Genomic DNA, 10,474 nt, shown 5'->3' on the forward strand with positions numbered 1-10,474 from the left:
ATTTCTTTTGCATGTACCTACATGGAAAATGATGTACCTACATGGAAAATGATTCCTTGAAAATGCAAAATGCTTCTAAAAGGAAAGGAAGTGTGATTTTACACATATTTCTTTTGCATGTACCTATATGGAAAATGCTTCCTTGAAAATGCAAAATGCTTCTTGCCCGTCTGAGATAGGTCGCGACACTAGTAGGCTTAACAAGCATGCCATTGTCCTTAGCCCCTAGGCATCCAACCTGATCAGTGTTCACGAAAAACCGAGGTTTAGTGTCAGGTAAATGGCAAATTTTAAAAAATAACCTTCAAATTTTAAAATAACAATTCACAAAAACTTACAAATTTTAAGGGATTTTAGTTATAATTTTGCTAAAAACCTTTAAAATTTAAGAAAAAACCTACAGAGAGTTTGAGGTTTAAGGTTTTTTGAATTGTTGGGAAAAATGTTTCCTGTGAACACTGAACCCGATCCCTGGTGGAACCCGTTCTAGCAGTTTTTCTCAAACCTAGAGGCTAGGGAGGTTATGTAGTTATTGCAATTATGTTCACATTTAAAGTCGAGCATGAAGGTGGAAAGGGGCCACGTGCCTCGTGTGTTGAAGAGGTCGTGGCTGCTTTACAGCCCCTTCCCCTTCATCGCTACTCACGAGGGGTTCTTTTTAACCCGAGAATTGCTGCCTCGTTTGATCTCCTCAGTCATAATTTCAACGAGGAGCATTGGCTTCTTTCTAACCCGAACATTCCTGCCCCTCAGTCATAATTTCAGGGACACCATGCATGTACTGTCTCATAAGCAACCTCAAAGGTTTATGCAATGGTGGGTTTGAAGGTTTAGCATGTAACCTGGCTGCGAAGAGAAGCTCATAGCTGTATTTGGCATCGGAATCCATGGCTCCAGCTTCATCCCCAAGCCCCACTCACCCCCTCTTGCCCCCGACCTCCGCCAACCCCAGCCCACGCTTCCCCACCCCCACCCCTTTTACCAAAGCTAGTTTTCCCAGTATCCTGACCTTCCATTGGATGTTCGCCTTGCTCCGCCTGGGGCAACTCAAGCTGCTCGACGCCGCCGATGTCCCCCCCATCCCGCCCACTGACCAGGCCGGTAAGCTGGTTGCCAAATTTTCTCTGGCTTGGGAGGCCCAGAAGCAGAAAGGACGCCCGCATTCCGTCCTGCGAGCCCTCTTTGTTTGCCTGTGGCAAGACGTTCTCTTCACGGGCATCCTGGCCTTCCTTAAGGCGGCCGGCCTTATCCTAGGTCCCATTTTCCTCTACTTCTTCGTGGACTATGCGTCCGGAAATTTGAGATTTGAGCACGAGGGCGTCGCACTGGTCGTGGCCATTGGCCTGGTCAAGCTGCTAGAAAATTTCTGCCAGCGCCATTGGTTCTTTGGAGTGAGGAGGCTTGGCATGAAGGCGCAATCCACAGTGTTAGCCGCTGTCTACGAGAAAGAGCTCCGCCTATCCAATGTGGGGAAAAGGAAGCATGCCACTGGGGAGATTGTGAACTACATCTCCGTGGATGCCTACCGGATTTGCGAGCTCGTTTGGCAGTTGCATTGGGCTTGGGTCATCCCCTTTGTAATAATCGGCGCATTGGGGATCCTCTTTGCAGTGGTGGGATTGGCTGCCACACCCGGGCTTGTATTGGTCATCGTCTTCATTCTTCTCAATACGCCCTTGATACTGGCGATGCAGACATGCCAAGGCGAGTTCATGATAGCACAGGATGAGAGGCTGAGGGCAACAAGCGAGATATTGAGTGGCATGAAGGTGATCAAGCTGCAGGCATGGGAAGAGAAATTCGGAGCTTTTCTGCAGAGGATGAGGGATGTGGAATGTAAGTGGCTGGACGGAACGCAGAGGAGGAGGAACTATGCCACAGTTCTATATTGGTCCATGCCCACCATTGTAACATCTGTGGTGCTGGCAACCTGTATTCTTCTCAACATGGAGCTCACCTACACGGTGGTGTTCACGGTTTTGGCCACTTTTCGCATCATTCAGGACCCCATCAGGTCCGTCCCAGATGTGCTCTCTACTTTCATACAGGCTCGGGTCTCTCTTCAACGGCTAAATCGCTTCCTGGTCGAGGATGAGCTCTCTGTAAGCGCTGTGAAAAGAGATGTGTCCCATGTCTCGGAGTATGCTGTGAGAGTGGACGGGGCAACCTTGAGCTGGGACCCCACGGATGCCAGGCCTACGCTTCGCAATATCAATCTGGTCGTGAAGCGAGGGCACAAGGTGGCAGTGTGTGGAACCATCGGCTCTGGGAAATCCACATTGCTCGAGTCCATGCTAGGGGAGATCCCAAAGCTAGCCGGAAAGGTGAGAGGATTTGTAATGCATAATTAATCGCATGCTTATCACTCTAATGTGCCCTTTTTACCATCTGCAGGTGGAGTTATCAGGAAGAATAGCCTATGTAGCCCAGACTGCATGGATTCAAACAGGAAGCGTCAAGGACAACATCCTGTTTGGATCGCCTTACAACGATGCAAGGTACAAAATGGCCGTGAGGGCCTGCGCTCTCGAGAAAGACATCAGGGGCTTCAGCCATGGTGACTTGACGGAGATTGGGGAGAGAGGCATCAACATGAGCGGAGGTCAGAAGCAGCGCATCCAGCTAGCGAGGGCCGTCTACAACGACGCTGACGTTTACCTTCTTGACGACCCCTTCAGTGCCGTCGACGCCCAAACGGCAGCCATGCTGTTCGAGGTAGAATGAAATTAAAAATTAAAGTTTGCGGCGGCTTTTTCCGCCAACGGATTCTGAGTATCGGCATGGTTCAGGGTTGCATAATGGGAGCTCTGCGGGAAAAGACCGTGGTGCTGGTGACGCATCAAGTGGAGTTTCTGCCGGCTGTCGATTCCATCCTGGTAAAATATACTTGTCGGTCCCAACTTCCATCTTGGCAATGTTGTTTTAAAATTTCTTACCGTCCCACATTTCCCACGTGGGGCCTCACGGTGACGGTAATGTACATGTGCCGATTACGACAGGTTATGGAGAATGGGGAAGTCCGGCAGAGTGGGAGCTACGACGATCTACTGCATTCTGGGGATGTGTTCCGGCTGCTGGTGGCTGCCCATCAGGAGGCGTTGCATTCAGTTTCGAACGGCCACCACCACCAGCAAAACGGCCACCATCACTATGACCAGGCAGCTCAGCTAGCCCGTTCCGACTCGTCGCTTCTTGCCCGCCCAATGAGCAAAGAGCAGCTTCTGGCCAAGAAAAGCAGCCTCTCAGACGATTTTACGCCGCACGACCAGCTCGTACAGGAGGAGTTGCGCGAGTCCGGCACCAATTTCATACAGCCCTACCTCGACTACGTTCGGATTTCCGGCGGGCAGCTTGTAATTGTGGGCGCCGTGCTCGGGCAGATTGGGTTCTCCGTCGTGCAGCTCTTCAGCAACGTGTGGCTGGCTACTCAGCTCTCCAATTCGGAGATCACGACACGGCTCCTTGTCGGAGTTTATGCAGGGACGTCGGTCATTGCCGTCGCACTCTTCTACTTCCGTTCAAAAATGGTGGTTGACCTGGGGCTCCAAAGCGTCGGATTCCTTCTTCCGAGGCCTCTCAATTGCCATCATGAAGGCGCCCATGTCCTTTTTCGACTCCACTCCCACTGGCCGTATCCTCAATCGGGTAAGCAAGCTATTAAAATGCATAATGGAGTGATTATTGCACTAATCTTTGATTGGATTGGCTATACTTTAGTAAATATATTTGGCTCTCAATAAAATAAAAAATTTACCGCCTTATACGGTACCTCTGTAGAGATAGGAGGCCCGGATACCCTGACATTTTTCATTTGAATATCTTTTTTCACTCGTTGTAGGCCTAATTGAATATCTTTTCACTCGTTGTATGCCCTTATTGCTCTTCAAAATTGAGGGTTTTGGTGAAATATAGTAAATTTTTGTGTACTTTAGTGTAATTTTTTTCTGGAACTTTAATATTTTACAAGTCCAGTGTCAAAAAAAATAATCTTTTAGTGTAATTTTTCACAGCTCTAATTGAGTAAAAATCAGTTCTAATGTTGACCCTTGATTTTTAAAGGTTCAAAATCTTAGTCATAAAACCAATTAACCTTCCGTTGGTTAACAAAAAAGTCTATTTCTGAAAACTTACTTGAAGGCTATCCTTTTCATAGGTTAACAAAAAAGCCCATTTCTCAAACAGACTAGGTTGCAGGACAATCTAACTAGGCGAGAGGACATTTAATGCAACTTGGCCAAAACCATTGGCAAGTGTGCCAAGATTGGTATTCTCAAACAGACTAGGTTGTATCTAACTAGGTTGAGAGGACATTTAATGCAACTTGGCCAAAAACATTTGCAAGTGTGCCAAAATTGGTATCGTTATTAGTTCGGTAACGTTCATAAGTTGGCCATTGCATTAAATGATCTCACTGGAGTCTGATAGGTGGTACCCGCTGAAGGAAAGGTACCTCTTGATAATAACTTTTTTTTAAAAAGTACCCTCTTGATATAAACTGCCTTTATTTGGAAAAAAAAAGGTACCCTCTTGAGTTAAAGACCTTGCATTTAGTTCACCTTGCATTTATTACAATTAGCATTAAGTGCACACGGTTGCTACCACGGTTTGCATGGGTAGAGGAGAGGAGATAACCCCAATCTCCTGGAAGGGTTGTCATTCAATGAATAATGGTTGCAATAATTTACCGAATTTGTAATGTCCGTGTATCGGGTGCTTGCTCTTGCAGGCTTCCGTGGATATGAGTATGTTGGACCTCGACATACCTTTCACGTTTGGTAACGTGCTGGCCTTGGCATCCGACATGATGACCATGATCATACTGATCGCCGTTGCAACGTGGGAGATTCTCTTGGTAGTAATTCCGGCGATTCTGTTGATACAGTACATGCAGGTCGGTGTGGATTAATGTGACCATTTGTGCATTTGAAGGCAAAACCATTGCATCCGATCATCTGTGCGTTTTATTACAGAACTTCTACTCGGCACCGGCGCGTGAATTGTCGAGATTGAATGCCACCACGATGCCCCCATTGTGAATAATTTCTGCGGAGACCATCAGTGGATCAGCTACCATCCGCGCCTTCAACGTGATTGAGCAGTTCAAACGAAAGAATCTGGAATTGATAGACAAGGACGCCAGCCTCTTCTTTCACAAGAACGCTGCTCTCGAATGGCTGGTCCTTCGTATAGAAATCAGCTGCACAGTCGTAGTTACCGTTGCCGCATTGCTCGTCCTCCTCAGAAGTAATATCTCTCCAGGTATAAGCCCACAATTCCCCCATAACCTTAGGGATCAGACCTCAATGAAGCCTTAGTAGAGTGCTGATTATTAGAGATAATGATTAACCTATGCACGATTTCGTTGATCTTTTGTCTCTTGTGATGCAGGTCTTGCTGGATTGTCCATCACCTACGCGCTTGCCCTTAATAATTGCCAAATTTATCTCTCATTCCGGCAATGCACGCTTGCCATCTTCATCATAGCAGTTGAACGGATTAAACAGTACATGAGTTTGCCCATGGAAGCTCCTGCCATTGTTGAATATAATCGGCCCCCTCCACAGTGGCCGACTAAGGGGAGCATTACACTAGACAATTTGCATGTAAGTTGAAGGAATGGGACTGTAAAGATTAATTACAGCATTGATTTGATGCATGCATTGTGGGGCATTGCAGTCTTACTCTTATACATTGATTGATTTAATAGTCAATAACTCTATTGCAGCTCGATTGCACATGATCTTGATTGACTTTTTACATGACTCTTTGTTTGATCAGATTCGATACAGACCCAACTCTCCACTGGTGCTCAAGAAGATTACGTGCACATTCGAAGGTGGGCACAAAATCGGAGTGGTTGGACGGACAGGAAGTGGGAAAACAACCCTAATCAGTGCACTCTTCCGCCTAGTGGAGCCAGCAGGGGGTAGGATATGCGTGGACGACATCGACATCTGCACCATTGGCCTGCACGACCTCCGTTTCAAGCTGTGCATCATACCGCAAGAACCTGGTTCTTTTCCGCGGGACTGTCCGGACAAATGTGGACCCTTTGAACCAGTTCACGGACTTGGAGATTTGGGAGGTACTCACACGATTGAGTGATATATGTTATGCTTTAACCACTGTGCGGATTTTTTGGTTTTGGCTATTGCAGTTTATATTATTAGTAATGAGAATTTGTGATGGACAGACACTAGGAAAATGCCAGTTGGGGATGTCATCAGAAGTCTGCCTCTCCAACTTGAGTCTCCAGGTGAAGCCACCCTTAATTGGCTAACTATTAGAGTTGATCAAGCGGCGGGTCTTGCGTGGTGGCTTAGAACGGAAAGGCTTGTTATGCTTGGTGCCTTATTTTGCTGTTTAGATGAGTAATTCTATTCATCTGGTTCCTGAATTAGCTTGGAATACTTGTTAAGAGGTGAGTCACGCGTGATGTTGCAGTGACAGAGCAAGGGGAGAACTGGAGCGCAGGGCAACGCCAATTGTTCTGCCTGGGGAGAGTGTTGTTGAAGCGCAGCCAGGTGCTGGTGCTGGACGAGGCTACCGCCTCGATTGATGCCACCACCGATGCCGTCCTTCAGAAGATCATCCGAGAGGAGTTGCTGCACATGTACCGTAGTAACTGTGGCCCATCGCATTCCCTCTGTGATCGATAGCGACATGGTGCTCGCTCTCAAAGACGGTAATTAATTCTTTCAACAAATTTATGTTTACAAATACGTGAAGGGGCAGCATGGAAGAAACCTAGTTACGCAGTCAGCATTCAGGAGTGACAGTAAATGTTTTTTATTCCAATTAAGGAAATGTGGAAAGGAATAAAATATAAGGGATAAGGAAGATAAAGAGATACAAACAAAATTTAAGGGACAAGGAAGACCTTATAAAATGCTTTTTATGATTAGGGTAGATAGTTGATGTGTTCAATAATTTGCAGTAATGAATGGATTTTGCAGGCCTAGTTGCAGAGTATGCTCCTCCAAAGAGAGCTCATGGAGAGGAAAGAGGGGTCTTTGTTTGCCCAACTGGTCGCAGAGTACTGGGCGCAAGCTGGGAAAAGGCAGCACAACAAATGAGTTTCAAAAATGAGGAAAAACGAGACGAGAAAAAAACAATGCCAAAAAACAAAATGATTCAGCAGTATGACAAGAGTCTGCCGGACCCGAGAGTCAGGATGATAGAGATATTTTTTCCCCTATGTAAAACCGGCCTTTTTTTGTGCTCGTAGAAATGGCAGTGCGGATTATATTTTTTACACACTCTCTCTCTCCTACCTAGTTCAAGTCCCACCGTTGGTCGTATATGCCCTCATGATACCTCTCTCTCTCTCCCCCTTCTACCTCTTAAAAATGACAGCTCACAATCGATGAGACGAATCTACCTCCATAAATATTTTTAACAAATGGTTGGAAAAAATATAAAAACAGAAATACACGATTCTGATGGACTTCCACAATCTGATGATGTGAAAAAGCTCCCACATATTCATTAAAACATTGCTAAATCACTCATGCATATCTTAAGCTAAATGAGCAATGCTGATGTAATTTTCTCGGTTGAAATTTAAGAATCATGGTTGGATTTTGGCTTTGTCTTTAATCTTAAGGGATGAGATTTACATGTTTAAGCTGGAAATCTCGGAATGAGTATAGTTTAATTTAAACAGTGGCAATTAATCAATACATCCTTGGTATATGAGCCTCCACTACTACTTTCTCTACTCTTAGAGAATAAACTTTGAGGCCTTTTATAGAGAATTGTGAAACCTTAAGTGGGTGAATGCATGTAAATAGAGAAGACAAGAAGGGTCATGATTTCTTTTACCTTTTTAAGCATTAATCATTACATACTAAAAAAAAACCTGAGAAGAGTGCTAAGTTTTTCTTTTAAAAAAATGAGAATTGAACTCTTGGGGATGCTAGGTTTTCTTTTTTTTTTGTTGAGAAGTGAATTGTTCCTTTGGTATGTGTAAAAGAATAACTTTGTACATGTGGATGGATAGCAAACTAATATAAATATATATGTATATATACGTACGTATATATATACATATATGTAATGTATGTGTGTGTATGTATGTGCATATGTGCGTATATCTTTTATTATACTAAATATGTTTATTTATTTATATGTGTATATGTATATGTGTGTGTGTGTGTGTGTGTGTATAATATAAATGTATATTTCTTTTTATAATAAATATTTAATTACTATAAAAAATTAAGCATATTTAATATTAAAAAGCGCACACATATCCATGCATGTGCACACGCACATATACATACATATATATATTATAAATATATATGTGCACATATATATATGTGTGTGTGTGTGTGTGTGTGTGCGTGTATTTAAATATTCTCTCTTTGCTATGGATATATACATAGCATACTTCTTTATATAATATATATATATATATATTTCTATATTTATGCATTTATATTTACATATATTTGTACACACATACGCACGCGCACACGCACATATATATCTATATACATACATACATACATCTATATCATATTATATTATATAGAGTATAATGTATATATATCTATCTAGGAGAGAGAGAGAGAGAGAGAGAGAGAGAGAGAGAGTAATTTGAACAGAGCACGGAAACTTGGCATACTTGTATACCAAGGCACCATGCTTTGCATATATATCCACCAAGGGAGATCCACTCTCACACATTGAAATCTCTCTCTCTCTCTCTCTCTCTCTCTCTCTCTCTCTCTCCCTCCCCCCTCTCTCTCTCTCTCTCTCTCTCTCTCTCTCTCTCTCTCTCTCTCGGCTACACCAACCCCTCCAAGAACTTGCAATGAGAAACATGAATTTAGATCTCTCTCTTCAAAAACTAAATGAAAAATCTCTCTTCTCTCTCTCTCTCTCTCTCTCTCTCTCTCTCTCTGGTGCACAACACACAATGGAGTAATGATCTCTCTCTCTCTCTCTATCTCTATCGGACTCGAGAGTCAGGATGATAGAGATATTTTTTCCCCTATGTAAACCGGCCTCTTTTTGTGCTCGTAGAAACGGCAGTGCGGATTATCAATATTTTTTACACACTCTCTCTCTCCTACCTAGTTCAAGTCCCACCATTGGTCGTATATGCCCTCATGTTGCCGACAATACCTCTCTCTTCTACCTGTTGGTCGTATATGCCCTCGTTGTTGCATTTTACCGACATGAATACCTCTCTCTCTCTCCCTCTTCTACCTCTTAAAATGACAGCTCACAATCGATGACGAATCTACCTCCATAAATATTTTTTAACAAATGGTTTAAAATCTCCCTATAGAAAAAATATAAAAACAGAAATACACGATCCTGATGGACTTCCACAATCTGATGATGTGAAAAGCTCCCACATATTCATTAAAACATTGCTATATCACTCATGCATATCTTAAGCTAAATGAGCAATGCTGGTGTAATTTTCTCGGTTGAAATTTAAGGAATCATGGTTGGATTTTGGCTTTGTCTTTAATCTTAAGGGATGAGATTTACATGTTTAAGCTGGAAATCTCGGAATGAGTATAGTTCTTAGAGGTTTTTAGGTCTAAATCTTGGTTATGGTTTAGCACGGCTTTTAATATAAGGGTTTTAAAAAACATTTTTTTCAAGCACTGCAAAGGAGTATATGAGTGCAATAAGTTGTAAGGTTACGATGACTAATTAATGAAACATTAAATTTGCACTTGTTATCGCCTCCTATTCTATTCACTCAAAATATCAAAATTATGTTAATTACAGGTCATTGAGCATTTAATTAATACAATGGCAATTAATCAATACATACATGAGCCTCCAATGCTACTCTCTCTACTCTTAGAGAATAAATTTTGAGGCCTTCTATAGAGAATTGTGAAACCTTATGAAATAAACTTTGAGGCCTTTTATAGAGAATTGTGAAACCTTAAGTGGGTGAATGCATGTAAATAGAGAAGACAAGAAGGGTCATGATTTCTTTTACCTTTTTAAGCATTAATCATTACATACTAAAAAAAAACCTGAGAAGAGTGCTAAGTTTTTCTTTTAAAAAAATGAGAATTGAACTCTTGGGGATGCTAGGTTTTCTTTTTTTTTTTGTTGAGAAGTGAATTGTTCCTTTGGTATGTGTAAAAGAATAACTTTGTACATGTGGATGGATAGCAAACTAATATAAATATATATATATATACGTACGTATATATATACATATATGTAATGTATGTGTGTGTATGTATGTGCATATGTGCGTATATCTCTTATTATACTAAATATGTTTATTTATTTATATGTGTATATGTATATATGTGTGTGTGTGTGTGTGTGTGTGTGTAATATAAATATATATTTCTTTTTATAATAAATATTTAATTATTATAAAAAATTAAGCATATTTAATATTAAAAAGTGCACACATATCCAAGCATGTGCACACGCACATATATATACATATATATATTATAAATATATATGTGCACATATA

The 10,474-nt window shown here is 42.2% G+C and overlaps 1 pseudogene across 1 annotated transcript; it reads left to right on the top strand.

Annotated features, from left to right (window-relative positions):
* The first annotated feature begins 614 nt into the window (after positions 1–614).
* LOC147607621 (ABC transporter C family member 8-like) lies at positions 615–7,247 on the top strand (annotated as a pseudogene). Its single transcript, XR_015264690.1, has 11 exons — positions 615–2,324; positions 2,395–2,715; positions 2,790–2,876; positions 3,000–3,645; positions 4,727–4,891; positions 4,971–5,259; positions 5,389–5,603; positions 5,779–6,085; positions 6,194–6,256; positions 6,445–6,685; positions 6,957–7,247. The product of XR_015264690.1 is annotated as an ABC transporter C family member 8-like (transcript).
* The last annotated feature ends 3,227 nt before the right edge of the window (positions 7,248–10,474 follow it).

Source organism: Cibotium barometz, chromosome 55, assembly GCF_041138505.1.
Source record: "Cibotium barometz isolate CiBa-2024 chromosome 55, ASM4113850v1, whole genome shotgun sequence".
Classification (NCBI taxonomy): domain Eukaryota; kingdom Viridiplantae; phylum Streptophyta; class Polypodiopsida; order Cyatheales; family Cibotiaceae; genus Cibotium; species Cibotium barometz.